This window comes from Thermobia domestica, chromosome 6 (genome assembly GCF_964235325.1).
Source record: "Thermobia domestica chromosome 6, izTheDome1.hap1.1, whole genome shotgun sequence".
Classification (NCBI taxonomy): Eukaryota; Metazoa; Arthropoda; class Insecta; order Zygentoma; family Lepismatidae; genus Thermobia; species Thermobia domestica.
In genome coordinates, this window is record NC_137459.1 from 232,283,578 (window position 1) to 232,306,935 (window position 23,358).

General features: G+C 34.5%; 1 protein-coding gene across 5 annotated transcripts in view; it reads left to right on the top strand.

Annotated features, from left to right (window-relative positions):
• The window catches only part of vri (nuclear factor interleukin-3-regulated vrille), a 1,376,222-nt gene that overhangs the window by 1,035,911 nt on the left and 316,953 nt on the right, over positions 1-23,358 (top strand). Inside the window, exon 6 of one of the 5 annotated variants that reach the window (XR_014131906.1) lies at positions 18,315-18,329. The exons of the other annotated variants lie outside the window; for them this stretch is intronic. The gene's annotated coding sequence lies outside the window, so the exon portion shown is untranslated. Of the gene's footprint in view, positions 1-18,314; positions 18,330-23,358 lie in introns of those variants that run through there. 5 annotated transcript variants of the gene reach the window in all.

Sequence of the window (23,358 nt, forward strand, 5' to 3'; positions counted from 1 at the left end):
GGAGGGGCAGCCAGAACGAAGACTATGATAGGTATATATTATGAGTTTACCATACATTTTCAAAAATATATAAATAAGAGCTTAAATTATTTTTGTCGCTTAAAAAGCTGGGGACCTAGGCCCTCGCCCCGGATTAGATCCGCCACTGATCACAGAGACTCATCCTATATATTAATTCAATACTTGTCATGATTTTCTGGGTGGATTCAGTATTTTTTCTAATTGTGATTAGCAATTATATCAATTCATATTTTTTTCAACAAATAAAAAATAATCTATGTTGTGATTGAATAAATTTGTATTGTGTGAATAGACACAGATGGACAGTATTGAATGTGTTCATTTTATGAGAGGAAGAGAGAGCAAAACACATGAATACTTATGATTCCAGAAACGAACGTCGCAAATTTTTGTTCGTTTTTCTATAATTGACTATTCACGTAACAAGTGATTAGTGTATTTTGTGCAACTGTTCTGCTGATGCTTGAGATTTACAGCATTCTCGGCTCGGGCAATCAACTCGGGTCTGTGGGCGTCGGGGGAAGCCATTCACCTCTCCTCCTGCAATGCATCCACCCAGGGTCCTTCCGGAAATGACGTGGAAAGACGTCCGACCGTGGCGATAAGTAAACAAGCAGGGCCATTGCCTGAGATTGTTAAAAACATAGTGTAATATAATTAGTAGGCTGTTATCGTTCTTCAGCAAGTTTTCAACAACATTTACACATTTAACACATATTACTTAAGACACATTGTGAAGTTTTTATTTTTTTTTATTTCTTTTCATGTTACTTGTTTTGTCAGCAAGTAATATTACACTATTTCCTACACTACATTTTGTTTTGTTGAAATAGTATTATGAGTTTATTCAGCATAGATTCTAGATTATTTTAAAAATAATTAGTAAATGGATTATAAACAACACGGTGTTCATAAAATAATAGCACAGTTATACGCAAAGATTACTTCATCCACACTTTGAATTTACTTTCTGGAAACTCTAATATTGTTACATTTCGTAAAATAGTAAGAAATTTTAAAACGAAAGAAAGACGACGAAATTAGACGTTTAATTTGATTGTGCTTTATTAAACACCAATTTTATCAGATGCAGAAGGAGAGCCATGTGTGGGCTACACGTGAACCATTAAATATTAGAATAGGATGTTAAATATTCAAAATAATTCTGCAAAGAAGAAGTACTCTTTCTCTCAACAATAGAACGGCCTCAAAATGCACCTAGTTTTACATAGAACATAAGATTTTTTTTAGGCATACTTTTGGGAAAGGGGCTTTACGCTATATAGACTTGACCAGTCGCACCTCCAGAGCTAAGGTAAATTATCCAGGTAAATTTCTATTTTTACTTAATTAGTGTCCCAGTGCAGCTCCCTCACTTTTCGATTGTGTACCTCCACTCAAACTCCCAACCCCAAAACACAATTTTCTAGAAGAATGCCTGTAAGTCATATTAGTCACAATCCAGTGTACCAACAGTTTAATGTGGATTGTCGGGATGGATCGTAGTCCTTCACAGTCCCTCCTTGCAGCCACCCCTGGGACATATGTATAAAGAACCATTATGACAAAACATAAAACTTACTTTTAAAGTAGGATTATAACAATCAGAATGATTTAAACTGCAAAAACTTATTTATTTATTTATAAATGTTTCAGATACAGACCTATGTCCATTTTACACTGAAACAATGTAACAAAGTATATAAGAAACAACAACAACAACTACAACAAAAGATGTGTATCACATTTATAGAGACTTTAGTTTGTTTCTAAAATGATGATTTTCAGAGTCAAAACTGTCAACATCTGACGATACACTGTTATACAATGATGCCAGTCTGAAGTATAAAGAACGTTCTATAATTGATAGTCTTTGAGTTTACCTATACTATCTACCAAAAAAGTCACCTGTCACCCCACAACTTTCGGAATGAAGCAAATTATGACGTACCTAATATCGGGTATGGCCTCCTTTGGCCTGGATCACAGCATGTATCCTCCGATGAAGGCTATCCACCTGTTGCTTATAGGTATCAGTGGGATGGCAGCCCACTCCTCCTGCAAAGCGGTTCCAAGTGCGGCGGGTGAATTTGGACGAGTTGGTCTGGACCATAAACGCCGCTCCATTTCATCCGACAGATGTTCCACTGGGTTTAAATCAGGCGATTGAGCAGGCCACTTTAGTCGTTGCACATTGTTCTCGTCATACCACGACATAGCAAGGGCAGCTTTATGGCAAGGGGCATTATCATCCTGACAGTAGCATGGGTCCATTCCAAAGAATTTTCACAATGTAGGAAGCAGTGAATTGTCCAAAAATATCCAGGTAATTTGCACTTGTCATGTTACCAGGCGCAACAAGCGGACCTAGGCCGAACCAACAAAATGCACCGTTATACCACCACCACCACCAAATTTCACTGTTGGCGCAATGAGGTCAAAAGCGTTCCCCGGATGAACGACACACCCACACAAGACCATCTGACATGAAACACGTTGCGTGATTCATCACTCCATAACACATGTTTCCATCGGCCTAGGATCTAATTTCGATGAGCCTTACACCATGCCAACCGCCTGGCTCTGTTTGTTGGAGTGATGTGTGGCTTGTGGTCAGCTGCTCTACCATGGAAACTAAGTACATTCAGTCCTGTCCTGACAGTGTTCAGTGAAACTGATGTGCCTGATGCAGTGTGAAACTCGTGCTGGATGGCAGATACAGTTTGACGTCAATTGCTAGATAGCACTCGTTTCAGCACTCTCCGGTCCCTGACCATGAATTTCTTGGGTCGTCCAGGTCGTTTGGGGACACTGGTGACACCGTGACATTTCCATTTCAGGATTACATCAAGCACCGTTGATTTTGAGTGGCGTGATTGGGAACTAATGGCACGATTCGACAAACCGGCAATATGACAACCGATGATGATTCCCCTATGGAACTTACTAAGTTCTTTTCTGTGTGCTATTCTCAGTCAAACTGACTCCTCGCCTGACGCACGACCACTGATAATGCCTTCTGCACCGAAAAAAAATGTCTGGCGTCGTGCAGGTTGTTCTGGATTCCTTACCGCGATGTCTCAGCAGACTGGCCGGTGACATTTCGGTAGATAGTGTATGTTAGTAACCAGTGATGTCATTCAGCCGGTTCACACCGGTTCGCACGGACCAGTTGTGCAATTCTTTTAGGTTTTTGGAAGCGATTGCTAACATTTTCTCTTTACCTCTAAATCCATAGTTACGAAAAAAATAATTTTCTTATGCTATTTTTGAAAATAAATTTGTCAATATAAGCATCTTGCATGACTTAATCCTAGTTACTTTTACTATTATATAATATAATCTTATAGTAATAATATTACTACTTACTACACTGTGTATATAACTACTTGTCGCAAAACCGGTTGTTAAATCATTTGAATAACATCACTGTTAGTAAGATATGACTGCGCGTAAGGCAAGAAGATTCACGAAATTTTGAGAACCCGAACTAATAATTCAGAGTCAATTTTTCCATTGATAATTTTAAGTAAAATCAGTAAGTCTGCCACCATGCGTTGAGTAAATGGAGTCTGTACATTAAGTTTGTTTAGAAATTATGCATTATTAAGATTACGCATTGAACGAACTCTTTGTTTGACAATGACAGGAAGAAAAGTTAGAAACAGAATCAAAGCGGGTTAAGTTTGAATCAAAGGTCACATTCCATATCGGTGAGCAATATTCAATTTTAGAAAATACAAAAGCTTTGAAGAAAACACTAAGTGATTCGAAATTGCAAATTTCAGTAAATTTGTCAAGAATACCCAGTATTTTCATAGCGCTCTGCACAGTAACAATGGTATGATCACAGAATATAAGTTTCATCGAATAATACTCTTAAGTCTTGATGTGTCGCAACTCTTTCGATAGAACAGTTATTATTAAAATATCTATGATAAATTTAATTTTTTGTTCAAAGAAATACTAATAGTGAAATATTTTGGGGGGTTTAGTTTTACATTCCAAGTCGCATACCAGACAGTAAGTTTAGCGAGAATATGTTGAAGTCGTGGGACATCGTCTATGGAAGAGATTTTATGGAAAATTTTTCAATCGTTAGCAAAGAGAAGAAGAATATTCATAGATGATAAAGAAAGAAAGAAAGATCATCTACACCGTATGTAAAGAAGAAATAGCAGTGGTCCTAGAACACTACCCTGGGGAATCTCAGAAAGAAATGGGACAAACTTGGATGGTGCATCTGACAGAACAACACGTAAAAAAAAAAAAAAGTGTTGGGGCCAAGGCCCCCTCTGAAAAGAAGAATAAATATTATCGTGGTAGTGCAAAAAGGTAACCATAACAATAAATAAATAATTAAATCGACAAATGTTTTGTTTATGCGGAGAAATATTGTAAGGGTTAAAGGTGTCTTCCGAAATACTATAAAATACGCTATACTGTTTGTGCTTACTGTTGATTTGCCTTTGAAGCAAATCGGATGGGGACACTTGTGAAATACCTAATGCCTTATTTTTCATATACAATATCTATGCACAATTTAATTCACTTCGGTCCACTCCTTCATGTGCTTCTACAGTAATATTTACTTTCTTCGGAGGGAGCCTTGTCCCCGAAACAGTTCTCTCTCAGAAAAAAAAAAAACACGTGTTCGCTTATTTTTTGTGTATTGTCTCTAAAAACAGTTTCGTTGAAACTCTCCATATCCTTTAGGCACTTCTGACGTATACTTATTAGCAGTTATGATATTTCGTAATCAAAGGTTTGGAAAGATCTATGCCCCACCCAACTCTTTTTTTTTCAAAAAAATACGCAACACTTGTTCCCTCATTTTATATCCACAATATCTGTGCACAATTAAATTCACTTCGGTTCATTTCTTCTTGACTTTCGAACGCCAACTTTCACAATTTGTGGATGGGAGCTTTTACCCCCTAAAACCGTTCTTTTTTTCCGCAAAAATAATACATATTCGTTTATTTGTTGCGTATTGTCCCTACACAAAATTTCGTTGCATTCTTCATGTCCTTTAGGCACTTCTGACATACTGTTAGTAACACTTTCGATATTTCGTGATCAAAGATTTGGACAAGTCCCTGCCCTACCCAGCAGTTTTCCAGGAAAATACGAAACATGCATAACCTCACTTTACGTCTACGTTATCTGTCCACAATTTCATTCACTTCGGTCTCCTTCTTCTTGTCGGTGGCTCAGTGGTAGAGCGTTCACCTCTGGTGCTTGGGGTCCCGGGTTCAATCCCAGCCCCCGCCAAGTGAACTTTGTGGTGGACAAACACCGTGCTCGTGGGTTTTCTCGGGGTTCTCCCGTTTCCTCCCACTTTCTTCATTCCACCATTTCACTCATCTCTCATCATCACCGTCTCCTTTAGCCTAAGCGGCATAACCGTGGGACGTAAAACTTAAAGATTTCATTTCATTTTTCCTTCTTCTTGTCTTTCGGGCGTCATATTTAAAAATTTTGGTTGGGGCCTTTGCCCCTAAAATCCTTTTTCCAAAGAAAATTTTAAAAAAAACACGTATGCGTTTATGTTTTGCGTATTCTCTCTACACAAAATTTCGCTGCAATTCTTTATGTCGTTTAGGCACTTCTGACGTATACTTATTTGCACTTTTGATATTTCGTAATCAACGGTTTAGAAGGTCTGTGTCCAACCCAACTGTTTGTTTGTTTGTCTGTTTGTTTGTTTGTCTGTTTGTTTGTTTGTCTGTTTGTTTGTTTGTTTCTCTATTTCTTTCTTTCTTTCTTTCTTTCTCTGTCTCTCTCTCTCTGAAAATACGAATCATGTATTCCTTCATTTGACGTCTACAATGTTGGTGCACAGTTTCATTCACATTGGTTCACTTCTTCTTGCCTTTTAGCCGTCAAATTTCAAAATTTTGGGTGGGTGCTTTCGCCCCCTAAAACCGTTTCTTCGCATAAAATAAGAAACTCGTATTCTTTTGATCACGAAATATCAAAGTGCTAACAACAGTATCTCAGAAGAACCTAAAAGACATGAAGATCTCCAACGAAACTTTGTGTAGTGACAATACGCAAAAACTAAAAGTTTGGAGGGGTCCGTTCCCCACCAAACAGATTTTTTTTCAGGAAAATATGAAACACGTAATCCCTCATTTTACGTTTGTAATATCTATGCCCAATTTCATTCACTTTGGTCCAATTCTTCTTGCCTTTCGGGCGTCAACTTTCAAAATGTTGGGAGGGAGCTTTTGCACCATAAAACCGTTTTTTCGTAAAAAAATGAAAAAAAATACACGTATTCGTTTATTTCATGTGTACTATCTACCTGACAAATTTTTATCAAAATTGGAGTGTTACATGTAAGTTTATTACATCCAGTTGAGAAGTTTTCGGAACACAGTTTATAACATGATTAAGAAATTCTGATGGGTTAGTAAGGCATTATTTCTGTTCCAGGAAGGCATGCTGTGCGAAGTTCAAATAAGGGACTGTGAACCTCTAAAAAGTATACCCTTTATGATTTTTTCGCAGAAAGATAATACTTCAGCCATTAGGTTACTAATGTTGTCTAAAAAGCAAACGGAAAAGTATTACATGATAGCAAAAATATGAAGAAAAAATGAGAAATTTAAACTTATATCCCCCTTCAAATTACTGGAAACTTTTATAATAAGCATAGAAGCTTAAGATGAAGCTTGCCTCAAGCTACCAGCTGAAAAGCCAGGTTAGCTTTATCAAATTTGTATTTGATCGAGCCTTAAACAAACAAACAAATGAAAAAGTAAAACAAGACTTGTGATAAACTAAATATCACAAGAAGCATTACATGTAACATTATTCCTACGTGCAGACCTGAAGATAACCATATCATGAATGGTACCAAACCTACTCATGGATCCTTTGATTTCAAACTAGTTTGAACATGTGGTTAAGGTCATTTTTATTTACCTGTCAGGCGTTAGGTAAATAGAAATCTATTACAATATGTGCATGTTCATAAATTTTAAGTTGATACGGATTAAATGTTGTATCTTTTTGTCAGTATATCACATTCACTAAAAGTTGTATACCCACAAGATCGCTAGATCTCTAGAGTGCTAAGTAGTGCGCGACAAAGTCCTTAGAGAAAATAAATTTGAATGTTTTGGTTCAAGAAAGTGTTGCCATTTTATGTTGATAATGTCTTGAAATTCTTCGAAATTTCAAGGACATTATATTTCAGCGAAGTAGATACACCCTAGACGTAAGAATATGAGGAAAAATATGAAAATTGTTCACAAAGTGAAACACTTTTTGGAAATGTATTAATCAAATACGTTTGTCTTCCACTTCTACTGCATTATTGTGTAAAAAACCCTTAGACGAAAGATTATGGGTTAGTTTGGGTAAGTAAAATTCTTGATTGCAATGGATATGCGATAATCCGAAAAGAGCCTCCAGAAACAAAACTTGTATTGGAACTAAAGATTGTGCACATAGTTGATTTCAATAGATGGCAATTAAATGAATATATTGTTGTTATTTTATTTTTTTGATGCATTGAAAATCCTCGGATTCCATTCTGAAGTTTCTTTCACACATATACATCATAAATTTGACTTCAACATTGATTTCAGTGGCGTATACAATAATTTCGTCAAGGATGAGGTTCAACCTCTCAAGATCATATTATTTCAGATATTTGTATACATATCTTAATATTGTAAATGTTAAATGCTTACTTTTGTATAATATCTTGCTCACAGAGAGTTAAAGTTCGGAAATCTTTTTTGCATATGCCATTGATTGATTTAATAAATACATTTTCAGGAAAATGCTCAGAGTAAAGTTGTAAGCGCAATGACAAACTCCTACCAATTACTCAAAATGTTACCATTACTAAGAAAGTAATACAAAAATTGGCAATTAAAAAATAAAATAAAAAGGAATAAATAAATAAATAAAGTATAGGGATTGCCTTTTGCAAAAAAGTAAATGCGTCCGCTCTCCTGTTATTCTACATATTCGCCTCAAACTTTCGACTTCTGTACATAGAATTATATTCGAGAGAAGACATACTGTGTAGTTTCTACGCTGAGCAAAATCGTTAAGAACTTTGTGTGAAGTAGGCCTATAGCTCTGTATGAATCTGTAGCACAGATACTTTGGAAATAAGAAAGGAAAAGCTGCGAATAATCGAGATATGGTAAGGAGGAGAATGTTCGGCGTTATAAACAGGAAAGAGAAATAGCAATAATATGCTAAAAGAAACAAATGGAAAGTGATGAGTTTTCAACGTGATAGTGAAAACAACAAGTAGCATCATGAAATAATTCACAATTTAATTCGCAGTCCAAAACAGACTAAATTACTAACGGAAGACAAAGATGAAAGGAAAACTGGAAGTGAAAAGCCAAGAACCGAGTATCTGAACAATATCCAGAAGGTTTAACAAGAATGTACATAACAAATAGTAGCTACAAATAGAACCTTGTTGATGAACCTTTGATTTGGGATGAAATGTAAATTTTCTTGTAGAAGAAACAAGTGATGGTATTGCAACGCTTTGACATATGTACACACTTAGAATCATTGAAAATCAATCATTTGATGCATTTCAAGTTGAGAATTAGTTAATATGTATATTTAATATAGCCTTAGATGTTTTTCTTTCTATATTTTCTCGTCTTTTTATCCATAACAAATTAAAAAAAAACAAGCTTGAAAGATGTATTTTGTAATATTCTCGTAAAATCTTAAATGAAACTATTTTATATCATACAGCAAATATATGAAATAAAGCATTTTTGTGTGCCTTAGTTATTCATTTATAGTTGCTTCAGAGTTTAGCAAGGGAAGTTGATTGCTAAGTTCTAGTAGTTAAATGAGACAGAAATATAAAATGTTTGTGTTCAGTCAAATTAAAAAATGGATTTCCGTTGACAAATTTTATTTCCAATAACATGAAATATCAATATGTTTTATATGAATTGAAAAGAAGGTATTTAACTTTAATAAGGTATAATTATATTAATTGGTTACGTCATGTAGAAAATATTTAAGAGAAAAATAATGTTATCAAAAAATATCCACTTTTGATTGTGATCTTATGAATCAGTCTAAAATTTCTGATACAGCCAGCCACAAACGTTTCAAAATTGCTAAACTCATAAGTCTTACTCTTTTTATTTCGTTTGTGCTCATTTATAATGTAATATAGTTTCAATAATGCATGATAAAATGGTGTACTATTAGCTGATATTATACTAGCAGGTAAATACAATTTGTGTTGTTTCCATTGCTCTAGGTCGTATACAGTATATCATTAACATGTTCTTCACATTTTTCATCTACACTGACGTAGAATTGCTCTTGAGTCATCAAGTGGTTTTAGTATTACATACTTCATTATATCCTTCCATATTCCCACCAAGTGAAGATGTAATATTATGCAATGGTTTCATAATTCTAAATGTAGAATTACACAATTCATTTTTCCATTTTTCCCTCTTAAGCAAGAACTCTAAACCTGGCTATTTATTTTAATATATTCCTAATCAAACTATGTTTTACATTACACTTATTAATTTCTATAATATTATTGGAATTTAAATAAGTTAACTGTTGTTAACTCAACCGTCAAAATTAGTTACAACCATAAATACATAGTTAAAAAAAGAAAAGAAAATGATTGTGATTACTAAATTATGAGCATGCAGAAAACAAGCTAAAAGAAGTTAAACAAAAGAAATGTAACTATGTTGTCGACGACACTTTATTCCTTTCCTATCCTTGTTTTGTTTCATTTGCCGAAATACTAAAATTAGAATCACTCTACTATTATTATTGGTGTACCTTATAAATACTTCAAGTGAAGAAAATGAACAGAAGAGTTCGCTTTTCCTATTGAATACCAATGACGACGCCAGCTTTAATTTCTTGGGGGCGGGCAAGCGGAAGGTCAGTTATATATATATATATATATATATATATATATATATATATATATATATATATATATATATATATATATATATATATATATATATATATATATATATATATATATATATATATAGTATATATTATTGAGGAGGCAGCTTTCTGTTTGTATACCGAAAATAATAAATGACCTCCATTACAACATTTCTGGGAGGCAGGGCGCGAAGATGCCTTCGGAGACAACCATCCCTTGCCCCTCTCTAGCGCCGTCACTGTTGACTACCAAATTGAGTAGTTGATTTTCTTCCTTTCTGTTACTGAATATGTGTATGCGTGCTTTTTTTTCGAATATAGGTTATAGTCATTCACCCAGCAATATTTGGCAGGGGATAGATCAGCAGAGCAGGGGTAGTGAAGCCAGTCCTCTCCTCCATGGTTTGAAAGAGTATGCGTAAAACCTAAGTAGCTTGCGTGGAAGGATATATTGAAAATTAAATTTAGGGATGTTACATGTATAACAACTGAGTTACATTACCTTGATATTCACCTGCACACACCAAAAATGAATATGAGAATAAAAATGAGTTAATAATATTCAGTCCAAAAAACTTTGAATACATTGTATCCTATATTCTACGATCATTTCGTCTACTACCGAGTGATTAGCGTTCTCCGTCAGCTCGCGGAATCTGCATTCAATTCCCAGCGGAAGTAAGTCGGGGTTCCACGTTAAACTTAACTTTTTGTTTCATAGTCTTGTTGCTGTAAAGAAAACGTGTCAAACTATAATCAATTAACTAATCTATCATTCCTCGGATATACTTTGTATCATTATAAATAAGTTACAAATTGGTTTTCTTTTCTTCCTGTTGTCATTTTCAAATACAAATAATCGAACTATATTTGTATTTTATTTTCAGGAAAATTGCCATACTTATTTTGATCACACGCACACGCTACAGTATGGGCTACACTTATAGTATTACGCTGATGTACATTATTACTGCACAAAATTAGTTTCAAAGATTTGGAAATAAGCATATAGAGTGAACGACATAGGTAGCATTTCAGCACATTTAACAATTTCTGACGAGCAGTGACAATCAGTTTGTAACAGCACCGTTTCTTGAGTTCTTGCAATTGGAAAACATGAGAGTTCAAATTTTATTTACGTGAAACCATCTGAGTTAGGTTAACAAGCTTTTCCTTGGGAAATCAGCAAACAATATTGTCAATTTCCTTTTCTATCTTATGGGGCCGAGGCGGCTCAATGGCGCTTTCCCTGCTTATCTAGTAGCAAGCGCGTGTAACTGTTGTTTGCGTGGTCTGGGTTCGATTCTTGGTGGGAAACCCTTTGGAAATTTAACTGTCCTTGATCTTTCTGTGTTTGTATTGTGTCCATTTGTTCTGAACAATTGAAAAAGGAAAATATTTCTTGTAAAGAAATAATAGAGCACTCACCTCTGTTGTGGGGATCCCTGATTCCATCCCAGCTCACGCCAAGTGGGCTTTGTGGTGGACAAACACAGTGTGCATGTGTTTCCTCGGAATTCCCCGTTTCCTTTCATTTCCTTCAGTACACCATTTCATTCTCATCATCACCGTCTCCCTTTGCATAGGTCAGCGTTTACCAACCGATGTGCCGCGGCACACTGGTGTGCCGTGAAATGGCCGCTGGTGTGCCGCGGGGAAATCGAAACAAAATTATTAATTCTATAGCAATCAGATTGCAAGACATAAGGGAAAATGTATATTTGTATTTCACATTACAATGAACGTCTACTATGAATCTAAAATTTTAAGTTCCATACCGTGTACAATTTTAATGTTGAAAGAAGTATTTGTTATCATTGTTATGACCATTGTTGCTCCTTTATTGTTGCAAACTATTTCGTAACCTGAAATTTTAAAATATCACTCAATACTTTCGATAAATCAAACATGCATACAAATTACGTACATTTGTGTCTTAAAAGTAAAAAAAGATGTGTTTGTTCGTTTGTTATTTAGTGATCTATCTTCTTAGTGAAAGGTTGGATACAGTTTTCGAAAAAGAAAGCGTAGTTTTTGCAAACCTGAGTCCAATATTTCATTGAATTGTTTTCTATTTTTAAATTAGAATGGTAAAGCATAATGATTAACCACGGGGGAAAACAGTGATCGAGCTTTCTTCTCTGTGAGAAAGATCATTAATCACAGAAAAAAATACCATGGTATTTTATATTTACAAATAATAATATCTATGAGTGTGCCGCGAGAATTCAAGTTACACCCGTAGTGTGCTGCAAGTTGAAAAAGGTTGGGAGACACTGGCATAGGCGCATGGTTATGGAACCTTAAACTAGAAATTTAATTTAATTTATATTTATTTATATTTTATTTATTTATTTATTTATTGTATTCTACCTTGAATGTGTACTTTTGCTTTTATAAGGCACATTGTTTATCAGATCGTGAAAATCAGAAGCTTATAGGAACGATTGTATTTAAATAGAACTTAAAACAAATCTTGCAATATTATTATTTAGAGGAATAATGTGGCACAGTAATAAGGCTTTCGTGTCTAAAACGCCGGTCTAAATGTTCGAATGTCCTATTCTATACAGGATTGCTTACAGTGGTTAGCATCTTTTCGTTTTCCTAGGTGAGTACTTCATTTTTCAGTATCAATCAACAGTACTGCGAGTCATTAAAGTGACGAGATTTAATTTCATTTCCATATCTTGTTTGCAATTACATAGAGGTTTTAGTCTAAAGCGAATCATATTGCATAGGAGTTTTGACAGGAAGTCGATCTTGGAATGTCATGACTACCAACTAAGCGGAAAATACATCAATTCAATAGGAAAGCTGATGGTGTGATATAGTTGAAGCATATATAATTAAGCGACCGTCAAATATAAACTATGCGTATTTAGAAAGGCAGAGAGAAATGGTTCTGGGCCAAAAATAGTTTCCAAGGTTCCCTTTTGTTCGTAAAACTCACGTGATGTTCTCAATGAACTTACCATATTGTTGCACAAAATTACTTATCATTTTCGGTGGATACTCGTTACGTTGGATTAACAGGAAACCCACAGGCATGAATGTAAACAAGTTTCTTTCCGAACACCTTGAAATTGATAGAATCACGTGATTGCCTCACGGAAACCACCAGTGTTACATAATAGCAGTGTTCTCTTGTGCTACGGATTAACAGTATGCAATTTATCAGACACTCAACAGCAGCAAACAATGTAGGAACCCAGCAATACTTATTGTCCGTAGAATTTAGTTGTTATTGTGATTCCCAAGCAGTGTGTTGTAATACATTGGTGTGTTGTGCACTCTCATAGGGTGTGTCGGAAAATTTTAGAATTTAAAAATAATGAAGCAGTTTATAATTAGTTAAACTAAATTTTGAAACAGACTGTACCAGTCCACGCCTCCAGTGACAGCAGCAATGCTTAGTAGTACATAGAGTCACTACTTTATAGAAACTTATAGTCTTACACTACTATTACTTATATTATTAACAATAAAAAAATAAAACAAGTGTGTTGCAATGCCATGGGCGTTCAGTAAAGTGTGTCGTTAGTCCAAAAAGTTTGAGAATCACTGCCTTAAATTGATAAATTTTTTAGTAGCGTAAGGCGCAAATATATAGACGCAAAGTTAGAAGATGCAAGTGCAGAAATGCATACTAATAGGTGTTCCAAGGCCATTTATAGCTAATCATCAAACACGTAAAAACGCGTTACTCATGTCTGAGCACGTGGTTTATGTCGTCACTTTTCGTAAGCACCTCTTAAGTAATGCGACATATTTAAACCTTATAAAAACTAAATAATGTTTGCTTATTAATATGTTTATGTAAGATAGTGTTAAGTGTCTCTCAGTCACGTGTTCGTGGTTTGGAGCTCAACATTCATATTAGAGTAGAATTTACTTGTTGACCCTCCATTGAGAGGCACTTGGGAAACTGATTAAATTCAAAGGTCTAAACGGTCAAAACTAACAACAGCGATCACATATTATTCAATTAAAAGTTGAACCTTTTCGTGAATTGTGAGAATAATGTAGAGCAACATAGCACTGCTTAAACAAATAGCTTTCAACTAATACTGTGTGTGTTCCTCCCTTTTCAATCTATCATACTTATTGACCTTGGGGGTTTATTGGCCTTGAAACGATAACTAAAGAACGTTTTGGAAATGCAATCATTCATCCATTAATTATGTACACAGTCGAATGTTTTGTTTATATATTCAACATGTATGGATGAATTAAACATTAACAGCATAGAAACAAATTTGTTCTTATGGAGAAAAGTTCCAAGATATACAAGTTCCAAGATATACCTATGGAAAGTAGCAGATACCAGAAAATCAGATCAAAGTAGGCGAGTGACGAAGTTAGCTTTAATAAAGTTCTCTACTGAAACACGAATATATTAACAAGCATCTTTGAAAGCTTTATGGGAAACAAAACTGAAGAATATTTAAAATTTGAAACTTGGCTTCAGCCTAAACATTACTTTGACAAAAATGAAGCCAAGCTACATGTCAAATCAGAATTTAAAGGTATTATTGGTTTGAATTTGATTATACAATGTATACGACAATATCATTATTCAATCAAGCATGTGTCAACATCTGCATAGATATTTGGTATATAGTTATACATTTATATAACTATAAAAAATATAGCGGTGAGGATAAGAGTGTATAGACAAGAGTTTAAAGTGAAACTTATATCCAGCGCAAAAAAATAATCAAGACACACTGATTGTTTGCGTTGGTCTCTCCTGTTCCCGCTATTTTCATTATAATTCCACTGGCATATTATTCCTTTGAAAGCAAATGTGTTAAACTATGTATGTTTGGAGTTTAACACGTCTTTCGGAACCAATATTACATGGAACGTGAGCATACAGTTTAAGACGTGATCTGTATCACGTATGCTGCCACTGTTCTAAAAATGTGTTAGGAGATAAAATGGACATTTTCATAACTATAATACCGGAATAATACATGGCTGGTTCCAGTGAACAACCGGCTAAGTTTACTTTTTTATTTTTTTTTTATTTTACAGATATAAGCTTCTTTTGGTGAGTTCTATATTGTGTAGAAGCGGTCAAGGCGAATTCATGAAATTGAGGGAGTTACAGCATGTGTATAACCAGTTATGTCAAAATTAACCAGGTAACTGCTGTAAAATTTACCTTTAAACTGCTCTCCTCTAAAATTTCCTTTTCCCGACTTAGCCGGTTATTCACTGGAATCAACCATATACTCTCTAAATAGTGTAGTAATTAGTCTCTATAGCAGTTACTTTGTAACATCATGGGATGATGATTTTAACATCAATATAAAACAGAAGTATGAGCAAAGTCGTATGCGGTGTGAATTTTTATTTTACGCATTTAGAAGTGGAAAACCACCAAGTTCTTGCCCTGCCGTAAATGTACAGAAGTCAATTTCTGAATAAGGTAAAGTAAGGACAGTTTGCGCACGATTCAACAAACTAGCATAAAATATCTAATATTGAGGGAATATTGTTAAGAATGACGCAGTGTGTAATTGGGTTCTCTGTACATAATATCAGATACGCAATCGTTAATGAAAGTGATTGTGCTCTTGATGGTGACCGTTTTTAAAAATCCCTATTTTGTCCGATCTCTCCTACAGGAGAGATTGTGCACATGAATAGGTGAGATCACGTACGACAGTAATAACAGAAACAACCTGGTACAATGGAAAAAAATATACTATGCAATATATTTTATTTATATATGTGGAAATGGTTATGAATTGTTAGAGCAAACCGCTAAGCCTAACGTTATACAGCTTGAATACAAACGGTAGCAAATCAACACATAGAATTAATTTGAAGTAACAGTGCCTTGTCGTAGTGTATGTACTGTGTATTTCAGGACATGAATAAAATAAAATAAAATAATACCAACGAAGTAAATGATTGAGATATTTCATGTGGCAATTGAACCAACAATGGTACTTTACATACAAAACGAAAACTAAATCCGTAAACTTTTCAAGAACAATTAGAAACGAATTAGAGAGAGTTCAGTGTGTAAAAACCGATAAGAACCCCTCTTTTCCTTTCCCTAGATCTTCTCTTTTAATAGGATGTAGACAATTCACTTGACATTAAACAATGAAAGCATACATGTGCAGCAAAACTCATTAGTCGATCAGTGTTTATTCATGCACTCATTCTGTTACTGTTTGTGCTAAATAAAGGTGTGTATTGCACAAGTCTTACGGGAAAACAAATCCTTCATAATTGCACTTAATGTTTAACAATATTTTATAATCAGAGATAGTCGCCCCTTGCTACGAGTTACTTCGTTATTTTCTCTACGAAAGGTAATTCTAGCCTAAATAATGATCTACTTAATGGTATTTAAGATAGTTTGTGTAATAATACAAAAATTCTTTTTGTTGTGATGTACTGAATTGAAAACGTCATTCCCGTAAGTTGTACCTACAAACGTAGCTGAATTTTATGGGAGCACATAGTTGAGATGTTTGGGCCAATACCCCTTGAAGACTTTGTGTACTTATCCGTTCTTCAACACGCAATTGTTAACTTCAAATTGAATACAAAAAATAAACATTTACGGCAACGATGTATGTCATTTTTTGTATCTAACTGTTGTTGAATAAAAATAGTTTGTCTCATAGCCAATCAGTGACGTGGGTAAAATCCCTCGAAGATACAAAATTTCCCTGAAAGTCAAATATCCGTTCATACTTAATATGGACCGTTCATAATAGTAGATACATAATACTATTTTCACCCCTGCTCTCTTGTATTGAAAATCACCCTCGACAAAACTGAAATCAACACTCATCCCAGTGGTTCTTGAGTGGGTTCCCGAAAGACTGTCAAGGGACAGATGATACCAAAATAAATTTTGAAAAACAGGTGAAGGATAGAGAGTGTTTTTACTTCCCAATCAGGAGGCTCCCGGCTCGAATGTGGCTACTGGCCTTCTTGACTGAATTTTCCAGATTTTTTCTTCAATTTTATAAGGCGAATATGTCAGGATGTATCCTGTAAAGTTTCAACATAGGTCAGTTTCCATTGTTGTTATGCTTGTAAATAACTGTTGTGTGTCTAGTGTAAACTTGTCTTTTAAGTTGCATCCGAAAATTTCTTAATAAATTAAATATTAAATGTGAATTTATTTCTAAATCAGAAAGCGTGGAACATGAAATTGAAAGTGTTCCTTATAATACAGAAATAGTGCCTCACTTTTTAGAGAATAAATAAAAGAACATAATCAACATAAATAACGTTACAATTGCTAATTATAATTTATATTAGTCTAAAATTGTAACTGTCTGGTTTTCTCTTTTTTTTCTTAAGTTGAATTTGTTGGTAATAATATGCTGGAGCCTAAAATATAAATTATGGGTTTCTCAAATTTGTTTTATAAAACACATTTAATCTGATAATGCGATGTTAGTTTTAAAATCCACAACACTTTCCCTGCTTTAAAAATATATGTTAGTCGTTGAGCTATTCAAATAAAGCGGCTCATTTTAGTTAGCGAACCGTTTTTTGCATCACTAACTAATGACTCTGTTTGCAAGGCTGCCAATTCTCCATTCGTCACAGCTTGCCATTCCCTTTCATTCCTTCTGATATGACCCCTGTGCAAACTCTGCTACCGCGCGATCTCTCCTGATTTTATTTGATGAGAAGGAAGTGTTACACGTTGGGTTAGAGAGTAAAACAAACGGTTGAACTTTGCAAGGAATAAAAATGAAACATCAGTAGTCAAAAGTAAATATCTTTAACGAAAGTAAGGAAAACACATTCATAGAAACAAGTGTTCAATATTTTTTTATCGAAGTTCTAAATAAGTATAATTAATACCTAACGCTAAATATGAATATATAAATATAAACGTCATTCATACGCTAAAATATTAGTGCATACCTACGTCTTTCATAAATTTAAGGAGAGCAAAGACCAATTTATTAAATATAATATGGTTACATGCAGTATGTAAGTACATGTATCAATTATAGCTATATGTGAATATTACAGCTTAAACTTATATACATTTAACATCAAATTTCGTTTGATGCGTTTTAATAATAAGTAGACGATGCTGCTTTCAAGAAAGATTGTAAATAAATTACTTGTGATCAACTTGGTTTAGCACAAAATTAAATACAGTAAGTGCTCATGAGCAGATCCTGTAAGATTATTGAATATTGACTTTCATTGAATACATATTAATACTTTAATATTGATAAACTCTATTTAAGCACGTCTCTGAGATTCATTCGTACCAATAAAGATACGAGAAGTCCATGTTTATTCATCGTACGCGTATTGAATTTAAGAAAAAATATTATTTCAATTTTCAGGTAAGGTTCAAGACCACCAACGCTCAGCAGATGTTTCTAACTTTACAAAATGTATCATCATAGCTATGTTTATCTGATGTGATCGTCTAATTCTCTGCCTGTATAAAGAAGCATAATGGAAGATAAAAGTATGTTAGTATATATTTCTTCACACAGTTGTTTCTTTTTCTTTTAAACACTTGTTTTTAGTATTACAAAATCCGTTTGCTCAGTGATAAAGACTCGTCAGTATAAAAATTTGGTAGTTTAATGTGTCATTCATTAGTCAGTTCATGATTCTAGTGTTATTACTTAATGCATTGCAAATGTCTCATAACCTTATTCATTTTACTACATATTCTAGAATTAGTTCTATGCGTAAGAAAATAATTGAATGTTTTCAAATGAAAAGCAAGGTTATTGCTAACATTGTTTACGTTTCACGTATAGTGATTTAAAAAATAATATACCCACCTCATAAGATTTATTTTGTTAATAATTTTGGAACAATTAAAGTTACTACTTTATTAAATTACTCAAAATGATCAAGTTGTTTGTAAGTTCTTACACAAAAATGATTGTTTATTATTTTGCTGGCGGCATGCTGTATATGCATAATTCCGTATATGTATTAGAAACCTTCAAAGTCATCAATATATATTTATTATTGAACTCTTCTTTCCTTTCAAACTTTATTTGATACTAACTCTAGCAACTTGTCTCTGCATATTTCATTTTAAATGTATACCTTTGAAACTAAGAGTTGGAAAAGCGAACTGTCATACTTGGTTTCATACAGATGAGTAGCTCCAGATATCAAGCTTAAGACTTCATTATGAGTTGTCGAACTACTTGTCCTGTTTGATTTCTAAAAGGAAGAAGGTGCAAAAGGAAGAAGGTGTGTTTCTTACAAATAATCATTAATAGTTGTGATTACACGGAGATTACAACTTATTACAAAAAAAAAGAAGAAAAAAAAGAAAGAATGCCTATAGCCCCGCGTGTTGCCGCCAACAGTATCTTAAATCTCTTCCTCCCCTGTGTTACATTCATCTTTGATATTTAATGCAAATGAATAACTCAAATAAAATTTATCGGTTGTGCGATCAATAGGTTTTGGTGATCTGGTTACAAATAAACTTACAATCTCCCTGTGTAGATGCGGATTTGCAAAATCCCGTCTAATATAGAGCCTAAAATGCAAGGAGAAACTTCACACAATCTCAAGGTTCTACTCCTTGTAGTTTCAGAGATCTGATGAACGGCGAAATTTTTACCCCCCCCCCCCCCCCCCTTCATGATCCTTTAGGATATGCATTTCCAAAATCATGTCTTATTTACAGTCGAAGGTGTTAGAACATTTATACAATTTTTTTAAAGAATCTACACCTAATAGTTTCGGAGATCCTGGCGAACAGATTAAAAAAAAATAAGGCTCCCCATCTCCCTTTATGATTTGAAAATTCTAAAACCTCGCCTTGTTTGAAGCCTAAGGTGCAAGGAGGTAAACTAACTATGACCTATGGAATCTAGACGTTAAATGTTTCATTTACAATAGCTCTCCACTTACTTCTGCCCCTAGCTAACTAAATCCAGTTTCTACTTTGTATTCATATTTCTGTATTCCTATCTTAATATTGTCCTCCCATTTGCGCCTAGGTTTTCCTAATGATCTTTTTTCGATGGGGTTTCTAGTTAAAAGTCTGAAAGTATTCCTGCTTTCTTTCGTTCTGGCTACATGGCATGCCTACCTGAGCCTCCTAGACTTGATGACACTAACAATGTTTGGTAAATGATATAAATTATGTAGTTCCTCGTTATGAAATTTCGCCATTCCTCACTTCCGTTCCTCTTGGGTCCAAAAATTCGTCTCAGTATTATATTCTCAAATACCTCATCTGCGTTCTTCCCTCCGGGTAAGCGACCATGTTTCACATCCATACAGCACAACAGGCGTGATTATCGTTTTATGTAGTTTCGGCTTCAAATTCTTCGACAGAATTCTCGAAGACAAAGATTTTGAGCTAAATAAGAACATGAATTCCTTACTTTCTGTCTACATGTAATTTCTTCGTGGAAGTGGTTTTGGTATGTTAATGTTGATCCTAGATGTTTGAAGCTATCCACTTTGTCGAAAGTATTTAACATGCCCGTAACTTGCAGTATTACGATCACAGCAAATGCCCATGTATTTAGTTTTCTGTGCAATTACTTCTAAATCCGTACCCCTGCAGGCATTTAATAAAGTCTCTGCCTTCAGTTCTATTGTTCTCATATCATGCTCTACCAGATTTACATAACCAACATACGCCATAACCTGATGAGAACCATTCAATTCTAGGCCTTGCTTGCCATTTTTGGCTTTCCTTATAACGTACTTTAGAACAATATTGAATAATAATGACGACAACACATCTTATTTCGGTATATTCTTGACGAGAATTCTCATGAACAGGTATTTTCCTACGTGGACTTTACTTTGGGATTCCTTTAATTACATTATAATGAATCTAACTAAACTTTCTGTATGCCGAATTCAGTAAGAATATTGTACAGTGTTTCCCTCCTAATCAACTTCCATTAATTTTCGAGTATTTGTTGAATGGTAAATATATTGTCGATAGTTGATCGATTTCGCCTGAACCCACACTAAATCTTCAATACTGCGCATGGTGTCAATCTTGCTAATATAATGTCGGAGAGGATTTTATAGCATGTTGACAAAAGAGAGATGCCTCAATAATTATTACAATCAGTATCGTCACCGTTTATGTGAATTGGAACAATGACTGCTTCCACACTTGGGTTAAGTCCTCCTTGATTCAAGTGAAGAGCTGAGTTTGTTTCTAGTTTCACAATTTTCCCCTCCAGCTAATATGAACTAAGCCGGAATTTAGTCCAACCCGGATATTTGTGTTTCTTTAATTTATTTATAGCGAATTTTATTTCTGTTCGGTTAGGCTCTGGAGTATACGGTTCTGCTGTGTGCATTTTACTTTGTCGGCAAACATTATTTTTTTGGCTGCATGTTAAGCAACTTGTCAAAGAAATATTTTCATTTATTCATAATTCTATGTGTATCAGTGAGAATTGTTCCGTTTGCTTTCTCTAATATATAAGCGCAAAGTTGATAACCTTTCCTAAATTAGTTGATACCTTTATACATGTACCAAATATTTCTGTATTTACTATCATCTTCAAGTTCAATAATTTTAGCTTTCGCAAAATCGTATTTCTTTGCTGTAAAAGTTTTGGAAGTTTCCTGCTTGATATCAATGAAATTTTGAGTTGTTATATTGTTTGGGTTTTGCAGTCAACGCAGTTTTGCCAGTTTTGTCTTCTCTGTTACTTTAGTATTCCTTGTCAAATCATGGTTAGTTCCTAGGTATTTCCGCGTGTCCCAATTTTTTAATATTTTTATTTTGCTGAAAGTTTAATGTTGTATTTTTTAACCAATGTATCCTAGAAATTAGTGTATTCCGAACCTTCTAAAACAGAAAACCTACTCGACACTTCAATCCCGTATTCCTCTTATGCTTGGTCTTCCTCTAAATGCTTTAATCTAAACCTATCCGTTTCGAAATGATGAATATTTCCTTTTCTCAACGATAACCTCTCTCTTATCATCACTGTTATCAGGTAATGATCATTGTCACACTCAGCTCCCCTAAACGATCTAACATCATTTATGCTAGATTGTCTCCTTGTGTCTACTAAAGCGCGATCAACTTATTTATGTGCTTTTTTTTCTATCTGGTAAGGACCAAGTATATTTACGAATGTCGCGATGTGGGAACTATGTACTCGTCACGATAAGCTTTTTTTTATGTCGCAAAATTAACAAACCTAATGCCGTTGTCATTTCTAATCGGTTTGAAAATGCCATCTATTCCCGCCTTCGCGTTGAAATTCCCGAATAGAATTTTCATATGGTATCTTTGGAGTTGGTAACATACATATTCTGCTTCTTCGGGGAAAAAATATTTTATGTCGTCTTTCTCGTCTTTTGTTGGAATATGTACATTTAGAAAAACAACGTCGGAACACCGACCTGTAAAAGCAATAAAGTCTATAAATCGCAAATTTGACATGGACTCATAATATTCGCTTGTAAACGAGAAACCCCGTTTCTAATTGGCGATTTATAAATTTCTTTTCCCATAAAAGAACGTAAATTTCCGGTCTGCTTCGCTTCCTTTCCTTTCTGTCTACCTTCCTGAACTCCTACCAGGTCTACCCTGTATTTCTGTAACTCACTCGTTACGGATTTTAATGCGCCTGTCCTTCAAAGCCTCCTTATGCATTTCATGTTCCAAGTCTCATGTCTCTTTTACTGTGCTGAAAACGAGCTAAGATACCATTTTTTAATTTTTTTTACAGACTGAAGTTGGTAACCTCACGCCGAGCCTCCAACCTGAAGGACCTCCTTTTTTTTATCTACGCGACTGCTTTTTAAATATATTTGCAGCTAACCTCTACATATAGAAATATTCTATGTGCAACATGAGGATGCACTATGCCATGGTGAGAGGAACCAACGTTATTTATACAAAATTTCAAGGTTCTGCTCCGTACAGTTTCGAAGATCAAGTTAACACTCATGAACTATTTACACCTTCCATCCCTCCTAAGGATATGCTGCTTCCGAAGATTTGTCTTAGTTACAGCCTAGGGTACAAGCAGAACATTTACACAAAATTTCAAGGCTTTATAGTTTCGGAAGACTGGTGAATGGCAAATAAATATTTACTTCCATCCCTCTTAGGATATGCACTTCCCAGAACTTGGCCTTAGGGGTCTATGTACATTCTAGAGTGTCAGCAGAATATTTGTTGAGAATTTCGGAGCTCTATGTATTGTAGTTTCAGAGGTCTGGAGAACAGAATAAAACTGTTTAATCCCCCATCCCTCCTTGGGATGTTCAATTCCCGAAACTTCGCCTTATTTACAGCATAGGGTACAAGGAGAACACTTGTACCAAATTCTAAAGTCCACATCTTATAGTTTCAGATATCTGATGATCGGCACAAATTATTTCAACACAATTTCCAAATACTTGCTTTAT